Source organism: Notamacropus eugenii, chromosome 2 (assembly GCF_028372415.1).
Source record: "Notamacropus eugenii isolate mMacEug1 chromosome 2, mMacEug1.pri_v2, whole genome shotgun sequence".
NCBI classification, from domain to species: Eukaryota; Metazoa; Chordata; class Mammalia; order Diprotodontia; family Macropodidae; genus Notamacropus; species Notamacropus eugenii.
Genome location: NC_092873.1, coordinates 169,992,488 through 170,006,452, shown reverse-complemented (window position 1 = coordinate 170,006,452; position 13,965 = coordinate 169,992,488).

Here is a 13,965-nt window from a genome sequence, read left to right as displayed (position 1 = left end):
GTCAGAATCAAAAGGATGACCTGGTTAGCATCTTTCAAGAAATTAACAAGGAAAACTGTGTTGATATGCTGTAATGAGAGGGCAAAATAGGCATTGAAAGAATCCACTGATTGATTACCTCAGGAAAGGGATCACAAAATAAAAAAGTCAAGGAACATTATGGTCAAATCTCAGACCTGTTAGGTCAAGAAAAATACACCACAAGTGGCTAGAAAAAAAATCAATTCAGATATTGGGGAGCTGTAATCAGGATCACACAGTACTTACTAGCTTCAACATTAAAGGATCAGAGGTCATGGAACATGATATTCCAGGAAGCAAAGGACCAAGGACTACAAACAAGAATAGCTTACTTGGCAAGATTAAGCTTAATACAGCAAGGGGGGAAAATGGTCTTCAATGGAACAGAAGAATTTCAATCCTTTATAAGGAGTATACCAGAATTAAATAAACAATTTGACCTCTAAAATCAAGACCCAAGAGAAAAATAAAAAAGTACAAAAGGAAAATAAACTATAAGGGAATCAATAGCATTAAACTATTTACATCACTAAATGGGTTGACGATTCTTGTAATTCTTAAAAAATAATTATATAACTAATACACATAGATAGAGGGTACAACTATAGGGTGAATTTGGGTATCAGGTGAATTTGAGGGAGTGAGATAAACAAGTAAGGGATGAGAAAGAGGAGTGCAATGGGTACAGAAGGGAAGGAGAGGTAGAAAATTACTTCAAATGAAGAGGCATGAAAGATCTCTGATATAGGAGGGGAAAATGGGAGGGTGTGTGATGCACATTTCTTGAATCTTGCTCTCATCAGTATTGGCTCAAAGAGGGAATCATATACATAAATCAGTCGAATATAGAAATATATTCTACCTGACAGAAAATTAGGAGTGGAGGAGATCAAGTAAAGCAGGGGGAAGGGGGGATTGGGAGGGGAGACTGGCAGAAGGGAAGGCAGAGCAAGGGAGGTAGCAGATAGAAGCAAAACACTAGTGAGATGGGAAACAATGAAAGGAGCGAGAAGACAGACGGGAAGATGAATAGTTTGGAGGGAAATACACAGATAGCGATAATAACTAGAATATGAATGGGATAAATTCTCCCATAAAATGGAAGCAGATAGCAGAGTGGATCAAAAACCAGAATTCTACAATATGTTGTTTACAAGACACACACTTGAAGCAGAGAGACACAATAAAAATAAGGAGCTAGGGCAGAATCTATTATGCTTCAACTAAAGTAAAAACAAAAGCAGGGATAAAAATTCTAATCCTAGACAAAGGAAAAGCAAAAAATGTCTTATTATTATTAACATTGCAATTATTATAACTGTATAATATTATAACTATAATTACATCACTAACTATTGCTGAAGCCCAACAGCAAAAATTAAGAGAAATTCTTTTTTAAAGTTACTGTAGACATTATGAAATATTTGGGAGTTTGCCTACCAAGACAAATCCAGGAACTATATGAACACAATTACAAAACACTTTTCACACAAATAAAGTCAGATCTAAATAATAGGAAAAACACCAGTTGCTCATGGGTAGGCCAAGCTTATATGATAAGAATGACAATTCTACCTAAATTAATTATTCAGTGCCATACCAAACTACCAACAATTATTCTATAGAGCTAGAAAAAATAATAAAATTCATCGGGAAGAACAAAGGGCCCAGAATATCAAGGGAATTAATGAAAACAAATGCAAAGGAAGTTGGCTTAACTGTACCAGATCTAAAATTGTATTACAAAGCAGCAATCACCAAAAATAGTAGGTATTGGCTAAGAAATTGAGTGGTGGATCACTGGAATAGGTTACTTACACAAGACAAAGAAATCCATGACTGTAGTAATCTCCTGTTTAATAAACCCAAAGACTCTAACTTCTGGGATAAGACCTCATTATTTAACAAAAACTGCTGGGAAAACTGGAAAGTAATATGGAAGAAATTAGGTATAGACCAACATCTTATATGCAATATCAAGATAAAGTCAAAATGGGTACACAATTTAGATATAAAGCCTGATACTAGAAAAAACCTAGGAGAGCAAGAAATAGTTTACCTGTCAGATTAATGGAGAATGGTAGAATTTATAACTAAACAAGATAAAGAGAAATTATGAAATGCAAAATGGCTAATTTTGATTAAATTAAATTGAAAATTTTTGCACAAACCTTTGTGCAAACTTTTTGACCCAGTAATACCACTTCTAGGTCTGTATCCCAAAGAGTTCATAGAAAAGGAAAGAACCCACACGTACAAAAATATTTATAGCAACTCTTTTTATGGTGGCCAAGAACTAGAAATTGAGGGGATGCCCATCAATTAAGGAATGGTTGTACAAGTTATGGTGTATGAATGTAACAGAATACTATTATTCCATAAGAAATGATGAGCAGGTAGACTTCAGAAAAACCTAGAAAGATTTACATGAACTGGTGCAGAGTGAAGTGAGCAGAACCAGAAGAACATTGTATACAGTAACAGCAACATTATGAAATGACTAACTTTGATAGATTTATCTCTGCTTAGCAACTCTAAATGACTCATGATGGAAAATGCTATTCAAAATTCAGGTAAAGGACTATGGCATCTGAATGCAGATCAAAGAAGACTATTTGTGCTCTCTCTCTCTCTCTCTCTCTCTCTCTCTCTCTCTCTCTCTCTCTCTCTCTCTCTTTCTCTCTCTCTCTCTGTCTCTTTCTGTCTCTCTGTCTGTCTCTCTGTCTCTCTCTGTCTCTCTCTGTCTCTCTCTCTCTCTCTCTCACACACACACACACACACACACACACACACACACACACATTTTGTTTTTACTTTCTTGTGGTTTCTTCCATTAGTTCTCATTCTTCTTTACAACGTGAGTAATGTGAAAATGTATTTAATATAAATGTATATGTACAGCCTGTATCAGGTTGTATAATGTCTTGCAGTGGGGGGAGAGGAGGGATGGGGAGAAAATTTGGAATTCAAAATCTTATGCAAGTGAATGGTGAAAACTAAAAATATCTAAATAATAGAATAGATCTAATTAAAAAGCTAAGGAAGGAAACTATATCTTAAGAAAAGGTACCATGGACAATGAACAGCAATAAATATTATATATTTGTCATACATTGTGTATAATATATATGCATATATATATTATATAGTATCATATATATACATATATATGTATGTATGTGTATATATACATATATACATATATATATGTATATATAGGGAGGGGAAGAATTCATGGCCAAACAAAAGACAGAGAGCATTATTAAATATAGAATAGATAATTTTATCATATTAAATTGAAAAGCTTTTGGACAAAAAAATCAATGCAATCAAGATTAGATCAAATTGTCTATTGAGTTCTGGTGTTTTGGTCAGGAAGCTCTGGAAATCCCTTATTTCGTTGAATGACTTTCTCCTTGCCTGAAAAGTTATGCTGAACTTTGCTGGGTAGTTGATCCTTGGTTGAAGTCCCAACTCCTTTGCCTTACGGAATATTGGGTTCCAATCCTTTCGATCTTTTAATGTAGAAGCTGCAAGGTCCTGTGTGATCCTGACTGTGTGTCCTTGATATTTGAATTGTTTCTTTCTGGCTGCTTGTAGTATTTTCTCCTTCACTTGATAGCTCTGGAATTTGGCAACTATATTTCTTGGGGTTTTGAGTTTGGGATCCCTTTCGGGAGGGGAACGGTCGATTCTTTCGATGACTATTTTGCCCTCTGAGTCTAGTACTTCTGGACAGTTTTCCTTGATGATTTCCTGGAAGATATTGTCCAGACTCTTTTCTTCATCATGGGTTTCTGGCAGGCCAATAATTCTTAGATTTTCTCTCCTGGATCTATTTTCCAGGTCAGTTGTTTTTCCAATTAAATATTTTACATTTTATTCTATCTTTTCATTCTTTAGATTTTGTTTGACTGATTCTTGTTGCCTCATTGAGTCATTAGTTTCTACTTGCCCAATTCTAATCTTCATCGTAGTGTTTTCTTCAGTTAGCTTTTCCATCTCCTTTTCCATCTGACCAATTTTTCCCTTTAAGGAGCTATTTTCTCCATTTAATTTTTGTACTTCTTTTTCCATTCGACCAATTTTCCCAGTTAAGTTTTGGGTTTCCTTTTCCATCTGATCAATTTTCCCAATTAGGTTTTGGGTTTCCTTTTCCATTTGATTAGCTCTTCCTTTTAGGGAATTATTCTCTCCAGTTAATTTTTGAACTTCCTTTTCCATTTCTTCAATTTTCTTTTTCAGGGTGATGTTCTCATCAGTGAATTCTTTTTTTATAGTTTTAAAATCATTGGCCAGTTTTTCTTTTATATCCTTCTTCAGACGTTCCAGGTAATCTAGTTGTGCTTGCGAGAAATTCATAGTCCCATCTGAGGTTTCAGATGGAAGTACAGTCTCAGCTCTAACCTCTTTGATGTTTGTGTTTTGGTCCTTATCCCCATAGAAAGATTCTATGGTTTTTTCACTTTTCGTCTGCTTTTTCCGATTCATGATATTGGCTGAGTGTTGTAGCTTTTGGTTCTTTCAGTCAAAAGGTACAGATCTTTAAGTTGAGCTGATGTGTGTCTAGGCTAAAAGCAAGCTTTTTTTTTTTTGTTTCCCAGATCAACCCTGGGGTTAGCTTATTAGGTATGTGGGAGGGGTGGTCTGTCCTCAGGATATCTCCTCAGCTGACTTGAGGCAAAGGCAAGGTCAGGGGATGGTGATCCCAGCTTCCCTATTGTCTTCCCTTTTCCCCTGGAGGGCTGGGGCACGCCTAGAAGCTAACGCATGTTCCCGCCCCTCCTTGGGTTCGTCTCCCGGCTCTGAGGCTTGCCTGGGTCTCAGTGCGAATTTTCTCTGCCCTGGGTCGTCTGTCCCTCCAGCCGTCTCCGCTACCGTAGGAAGAATCCCCCTTTGCCACTTTTCCAGCCTCTGGTGTTATGAGACCACCCGCCCCCTTCTGCTGTTCCCGCTGATCCAGGATTAATCTGGGGAAGAATTTTATGGTTCCCTCATGGTCATCAGGGGGGAGGAGAGAGCACTTACTGATCACTCTGCCATCCCAGTTCCTGGAAGTTCAAGTAGTGACCCACCGAAGTCCGTCTTCAGGCTGAAGATTTCAAGGGCTGCTGCGCTGATGTCTGGCACTCAGCGGCTCTCACCGGCTCGGCCTGGCTTATCTCCTGCTCCACTGGTCTCACCCCTGCAATCAAGATTAGAAGGAAAGAAGAAAGATGGGAAACAATCTTTACCCCTAATTTCTCTGATAAAGGTCTCATTTCTCAAATATATATAGAACTGCATCAAATACATGAGAATACAAGCCATTTCCCAATTAATAAAGGGTCAAAGGATTTCAGTATTCAGATGAAGAATTGGAAAAGTACTTTTACAACTAGTGTCTGTGATAAAGGCCTCATTTCTAAAATATAGACAGGACTGAGTCAAATTTACAAGAATTCAAGTCATTCCCCTGTTGATAAATGGTTAAAAGATAGAAATAGACAGTTTTCAGAGGAAGAAATTAAAGCTATCTATAGACATATGAAAAAAAAATGCTCTAAATGACTGTTGATTAGAGAGATGCAAACTAAAACAACTCTGAGGTACCACATCCTACCTATCAGATTAGCTAATATACAAAACAGGAAAATGATAAATGTTGGAGAAGATGTGGGAGAGTTGATACACTAATTCATTGTTGGTGGAGCTGTGAACTGATTCAACTATTCTAGAGAGCAATTTGGAACTATACCCAACGGGCTATGAAAAAATGTGCATACCTTTGACCCAGCAACACCTCTTTAGGGCTATATCCTAAAAAAAGATCATAAAAATGGGAAAAATACCCACATGTACAAAAATATTTATAGCAGCTCTTTTAGTGGTAGCCAAGAACTGGAAATCAAGGGGATGACCATCAATTGGGGAATGACTGAACAAGTCATGGCATATGAATATGATAGGATACTATCATGTTATAAGAAATGACTAACAGGTGGACTTCAGTAAAACCTTTAAAGACTTTCATGAACTGATGCTGAGTGAAATAAGCAGAACCAGGAGAACATTATACGTAGTAACATCTACAGTGTGTGAGGATTGATTTTGATAGACTTAAGTCTTCTCAACAATGCAAGGATCTAAAATATTTCTAAAGGACTCATGATACAAAACTCCTTTCACATCCAGAGAAAAAAGTATGGAGTCAGAACACAGAATGAACCAGACTATTTTCTTTTGTTATGTTTTGGTGTTTTTGTTTTTCTCATGGTTTCTCCCATTTGTTTTAATTCTTCTATGCAATATGACTAATGTGGAAATGTTTTTAATAGGAATATATGTGTAGAGCGCATATAAGATTGCATGCTGTCTTGGGAAGGGAGGAGGGAGGGAGGTGTAGAAAATTTGGAACTTATGGAAGTGATTTTTGAAAAGTGAAAACAGATAAATTAATAAATTTGGAGGAAAATATAAAATGTGCCTACCCATGCAACCCATTGTTTCTTAAAATGACCTTGCGCCATTAGGTCCACTATATGACAGGTTATATATCTGTAACAGAAATGGGAAGATCTTTCCCATCTATTAATAGGCCCATGTGACCTGCTTGGATCACGTGAAAGTCTGAGTCACATGGAGCCTGTGTTGGGAGTTTGCTGAATAGGTGGAGCAGGAAGGGGTGGAGCAGGAAGCAAGTCAGAGCAGTCAGAGCTGGGAAAGAGAGAGCAGGCAGCAAGTAGCATGAGTGGGAGAGCTTGTTTGTGATTTTGTTTAAGGAAGACTGATTTATTTAAGGGATCTGGATTGTGGGAAGCCTAACAAAGGGAAGGCTTGGTGATGATAGTGCCCCCTGCATTGTTACTGTCTATAGATTTCTTTGTTACTATGATGGACTTGGTTTCCTGATGTTGAGATGTGGCTTTCTTTTGTTTGAATAAATGTTCTGCTTCTGTCTTTAATATGGATAGTTTGTTATATTTTGTGATTCAGAACTGTGCTGGCATATTCATAGTTGCCATAGATGCTGTGTGTATAACATTGGTGGTACAGTATCTTATCTTCATTACTCAACTCTCAGTCCCATGAGGATAAACACCATATTTCAGTCTTCTTTCTACCCACCCTATTAGCAACTAACTTTGTTCTTGTCCAATGTAAATATTCAGTAACTTACACTATTTTAAGAAAAGCACCTGGTAAGAAAGTTATTTTAAATGTGAGCCTTTTTAATATACATATATTTATCAATACAGAAAGTGAGACAAAATTTAAATACTCTTGAAAGATCTTATTCAAGGGCAAACTCATCAATGACCAGCTGAAATATCTTAGAGATTAAGAAATCATTAAAAAAAAAAAAACACTAGCATTCACATTTGAAAGTAAATCCTCATATTAGTTTAGCGAGTCTGCTAATAGAAATCTACACACTAATTAAAACTCTTTGAAATTATGTGCAAAATACAACATAATTTGAAAATAACTATAAGCTGGGTCTTATTTTCTTGCTGTTCTCTTTTGTAATGTAAAAAGAAAAATACTACAGGCTTCAGTTTACTAGATCCTAAGCTCCTTGAAGACAAGGGCATCTTATTAAAATGCTAGTAATTCTCTAAATCCTCATCTAGCACAGTGAGATGGCTGGAATAAGACACTGAAGGCATTATTTCTAGTTTAACAATAAGATAGATGTGAGAGAAAAAATGAAATGTGAACACATATGAAATAACTTGTACAATACATACTTTCCAAATAGGTATAATGCTGCCTTCCACAATTAGCTTATCCTCACCAGTGGAATGAAATTTCCAGCTAATATTCATATAGCAAGAGATTATTCATCTTCCGTCCATTTCTGTGAGTTTGAAATGAGAAGTGTACTGTCTCTAGAACCTGCCAATCTCCATATGGGCATAATAGATGGCACTGATCTCTTTTACCACACAAACCATTCTGGAAAGAACGCAGCAATAACATTGCAGAAGCATTTGTATTTGTTGCTATGGCTAAACTGCATAGCAACAAGACCTAGGACACTGGCCTATATTCAAGGGGGGAGAAAAGAAAGACATTTTAGCCCTTAGCATCATGCCGATATTTCATTTTTTAAAAATCCCCAATGATGACTTCATTGCTTATTAATATTTCTGAATAGACAAGAGATAGAAGCCCTAAGGTAAAATATTTCAGGAAGTTCACTAAAGAGACAAGAAATTCATTTTATCTGCTCAGAAACTGACCCCTATATAAAGGAATATTATCTAATTGCTAAAAGAACATAATTTTAAAATAAAAACTATAAAGCTTTGTGCAAGTGAGATTCCACAGGGAAAAGCCATTAAATTCTGGAATAATCAAATCTAAGACTTTTAGGCCAGGGAGATGATACATTTCTTCTCTCTGATTGTATTGAAACTTATATAAAATAAATTTGAATCTACCTCATTTAGGTGTATTGGTCCCACTTTTTACAAAATTCTTTATGTCTCAGAGAGACATTTCTTTTTAATAATTGCAACAGCATGGCATACAGTAGAAAGATCTCTTTTCTTAGAAGACTAGAATTGTAGTCTTTAGTTATTGGACTTGGTGCTAATCATTAAACTTATCTAAGCTTCAATTTTTTCCTATTTAATGTAATATTGCTACTCTCAACCTTAAAGAGATGTTGTAAGGAACATATTTTGCAAACTTGTCAGTGCAATCTCTCAATTCAGGCGATGTTCAATAATTGTATAACTATATACCCCTAGGGACTCTGTGGGAAGAACACAGGACTCTGTGTCAGAGTATCTCAGTTCAAATTCTGCCTTTCTTATATGTGTGATTTATAAAGTCTCTCTGGGACTCCATTTTTTCAACTATAAAATAAGGCAGTTGAAACTAGATGACCCCTAATGCTTCTTCCTGGGCAGAAACTGTCAGCCATCTACGTAGTAAATAATGAGGAGCTCCCTAAATGATAGTGCCAAACAAAATCGGAATTTGGACAGTGTTTATGGTCAGGCAAAATAAAATACATTTCATGCTAAATAGCAGGTAAAATCACTCATACAGTCAATAATCAGGGAAAATAAAAGACATTTCATGTTAAATAATAGGTGAAACCAGCCAGTCATTCAATCTACTAAGTGCTATGCTAAAGACTCGAAATACCAAATAAATAAACAAACAGACCGACAGATTGACAGACAGACAGACACATAGACAGAGAGACAGATAGAAAGACAGACAGACAGATAGATAGATAGATAGATAGATAGATAGATAGATAGATAGATAGATAGATAGATAGACAGACAGACAGGTAGATAAATAGATAAAGACAATCCTTGCCCTCAAGTAGTTACATTCTAATGGGAGAAGGTAACAAGTGAAAGATATAAGTATGGAGAGAAGTAGGAGGCATAGATGAAGGTACTCATGATGGAACCATGTTAGAGGAAGTCTTTGAAGTGAAGACTGGAGAGGAAGGAGACAAGTTTGGCCTGAGCACACTCCTGAAATGAGAGTTCTGAGAGGAGTCATCCAATCAGAGAGAGATCCAGGGAAGGAGGGTACTTCCAATGTATGAATTCCAGTGCTAGAGTGAGCTGTGAGATTAAGAGCTATAGTATGCAGTTCAGTAATGTATGAGTTCCAGGGTTGGAGACAAAGGTGACTTGGAGTCACCTCTAATCAACTCTTGAGAATAGTTAGGGAACAATCTTAATGCAAATAAAACTGAAAAGTGTGTTGTGTGTATATATACACCTATACATATACATATGTTTGTGTACAAATATACATATACACACACATATATAAACATCCACATATCTATCTATTTCCCATCTACCTACCTATCCATCCATCCATCTATCCATCTATCTATCTACCTATCTATCTATCTATCTATCTATCTATCTATCTATCTATCTATCTATCTATCTACCTGTTTTTACACCATTACCCTCCAGAGACCTGGTTGTTTATATTTACCAACATACTCCTGTCTGGAGTGAGCTTAGGAGAAAGAACTAGAACATGGTAGAGGAAGTCCATGGTGGAAAATCGTGAGCCATGTGACAAAATTTCATTTGTATTTGTACCCTCTCTTCCACACTGGACAGTAATAATAATTTCAAGAAAGACAAATAAGCACTTCACTTACTGCTTAACAAAGAAATATGATAGGTAATCATTAAATACTTGAAAATTATGAATGTTCAGATGAATGGATGAAGTACTTTAGCATATGAATCATATACCTAGATGTGTCTTCAGAAATTTCCTAGACTGACATCTTTATGTTATATTTCATGAGACTGGCACCCAGGAACATGAACAGATTTTCTGTGATCACTTGAACATTACCTCATCGGTTGTATTTATCTGTGTAGAATTTATATGTACTATAATATAAACAGTAGAATGTTATCAGGGACTATGTACTATTTGAGTCCCATCAACCTGAACAGGGCCATCAGCTCAATTCCAAATATATTTATTGGTGCCTAGACAGTGTGCTAGGAATTGGACATAAAAAGCTTATAGCAGATGCTCAACAAGAGATTATTGAAGGAATTTACAAGATGAGCATTTTGTAGCATAGTTTAATATATTCTACATTTTGGTGCTCAAATTTATTTGAGTAAATAAAATGGAAGTTTAATATTAAAATTTAGGAGGAGAATCAAGATAGTGAAGCATGAGTCATTATGCATGCTTTCCATTTTAAAATTTGAACTGATATGTATCATCACATCCATTTCTATAAATTTATTCTGATTTATCCAATAGATCCAAGGCCATGTTCTCACTTTAATAACAACTGACATTTACATAATGCTTTGAAATTGGTGAAATGTTTGTGGTAGAGCAGAAAAGGAACTGAATTTTGAGTTATGGGGCCCAGTTCCATGGCTGCTCTTTCATCTTCAACCTATGTGACCTTGTACAAATTATTCCACCATCTGGGCCATATGTGCATGAATCACTTAACCCTCTCTGAACCTCAGTTTCTTCATTTTGTTCTTTCTTCTCTCTTTCTCATGTGCATATGCATAACCACATATAGGCATACATGTATATGTGTGTATGTAAATCTGGATGCACTTGTGTGTCTATACAGCCAATTCAAATATGTGTGCACACATATAGTAAGTGCCAGAGCTTGAACCCAGTCCTTTCTGGATTCCAAATTCAGCATTCTTTCCTTACCTCTTATAAACACGCACATCTTCACTGGGAAGCATATCACATATGATACTAAATTTTATCAACAGAAAAGGAATGTGTTTTTATAGTAAGTCATATGGTTTAGCTCTTTACCAGCTGTATCTGGTAGATACATAAATGTTTCCTTAGACTCAAAGTGGGTATAATTACAAAGGTAGGGGGAGCACTGTGCATGGAATCAGGATGTCATGAATTCAAACATGTCTCAGATATTTACTAGCTGTGCGTCCCTGGGCAACTTACTTGTTTCCTTCAGTTTCCTCAACTATAAAACTGAAATAACAACTTCACCTACCTCCCAAGGTTGTTAAGAAAGGATCAAATGAGATAATATTTATAAAGGTTTTAGTACTGTGCCTAGAAAATAGGAGGCATTTACTAAATGCTTGTTTCCTTCTCTACCTGCTTCTCAAAGAATTGTTTCCAGTTAAATGTAATGATGTATGTGAAAATACTTTTTATCTGGAAAGCACTATCTAAATGTAAACAATTAAGGAGAAATTAATTATTCCCAATGGAAGTTACTAATGTGTGTGTTAATTGGAAAAGAAGGCCTATCATTTCTGAACCTCAGAATCATTTTTATTTTGAGATAAGAAAATTACCTTACAAACATATTGACTCTAGGTATATAGTGCTCTTCTTTGCATTATAGTTGTTTGTGGAGAGGTAATAAAATAATTCAAATCTGCACAGATTTTTAAGCTATACTAAAGTCTATATTAAAACAAATCAGAGTGCCATGTGTTTATTGTATTACATTTTACAGATAAGGTAACTGTGGCTCACCTTGTCATAGTCATCCAGGTCTAAGTAGCAGAATTGGCAATATAGTAATATTGGCAATTTAGATATGAATATGGCCATTGGAATATGGTAATATAGATTTCAAGGTTAAAGTGACCTTAAAGATCTTAGGAGATCTATGGTCCCTTGTAATTCTAAGCTTACTAATCTAGTAGTGAATGTAATGAATGTTATAGAGTTCCCTGACTAATTCTCTAACCAGGCCTGAAAGGTTAGATAGGTAAGGATAAATAGTTGCTGAAGGTTACATACCTAAATTATGAAGCCTAGCCCTCTGATTCCAAACCCAGTGTTCTTTTTTCTCTTCATTAGTTTGCTTCTAATCCCCTTTATTGTGTGCATGTCAAGCTCTCTGAGGAAAGGGGACATCTCATTTATCTCTATATCTAACATAGTAGAAGGTCTAATACCTATCCTATTGGTATCATTACCATTTTTCAGAAAAGGAAACTAAGTCTCAGAAAAGAAGTGTCTTGCCCAAGATCACACAGATGGTAAGTGTCTGAGGGAGCCTTTGAATCCAGATTTTCCTGTGTCCAACTGTACCATTCAAATCACAGTGCCATGCTGATATTCCACAGAAACTTTGCTCCAAAATTTAGAACTGTGGCCAAAGGGATATAAAATTATGCATACTCTTTGACCCTGTAATATCACTTCTAGAGCTGTATCCCCAAGAGATTATAAAAACAAGAAAAGGATCCGTATGTATAAAAATAAATATTTATGGCAGGTGGCCAAGAATTGAAAATTGAGGGAATGCCCATCAATTAGGGAATGGTTGAACAAGTTGTGGTACATGAATGTAATGGAATACTATTGTTCCATAAGAAATAATGAGCAGGCAGACTTCAGAAAAATCAGGACTTACATGAAGTGATGCTAAGTGAAGTGAGCAGAAAAAGGGGAACATGGCACACAGTAACAACAATGCTGTGGGTGAGTAACTTAGCAATGCACGGATCTAAGACAAGGACAAAAGACTCATGATGGAAAATGCTATCTAATTCCAGAAGAGGAATTATGGCGTCTGAATGCAGATCAAAGCACAGTATTTCCTCTCTCTCTCTCTCTCTCTCTCTCTTTCTCTCTTTCTCTCTCTCCTCCTCCTCCTTCTTCTTTCTTATGGTTCCTTTCGTTAATTCTAATTCTTCATTCCAACATGACTAAGGTAAAAATTGAAACAAACAAAATAAATCAAACAAAAAAAACTTTGCTCCTCGGAAGCAGGAAGTTTTAATTTCTGATTTTGTATCCCCGTTACCTGGAATGTAGTAGATTTTAGATGGATCATCATTGACTAGAACTGAAATATTTTTTAGGGTCTTAATTAACAGTGGTTAGTCGGAAACTAGTTGTGTTAGGCCACAAAGACTTCCTAGCCACATCCATTCTTCTTGTTTATTTTACCTTACTGCTTGACCTTAATGAATTACTCTGAAGTTTCCTGGCTCGTCAACAGGGCTATTAAGCTCTGCAATCCTTACTTTTATACATTCTTTGACAATTCTACTCTGAGGCAACTAGGTGATACAGTGGATAGACAATAAGGCCTGGAGTCAGTAAAACTTGATCACAGTCTGGTCTCAGACACTTACTAGCTGTGTGACCCTGGGTCAGTTGCTTGACTGTTGTTTGCCTCAGTTGCCTCATCTGTAAAATGAGGATAATAATAGTATTTATTTCCCAGGGTAGTTGTGAGTATCCAGTGAGGTAATAATTGTAAAACACTTGGCACAATGGCTCACAATAGTGTTATATAAATATTCTTGCAATTGTTATCATCACCATCTTCATCATTGTTATTTGGAGATTTCACCTACCCTTGATCCCACCTCCCAGGAAGGACTCATTATACAACATAAAGCAGGTATGAAATAGGATTTTTTTTTTCCTATACAGAAAAGGGAATGTTAAGCAACAAAGCATAGT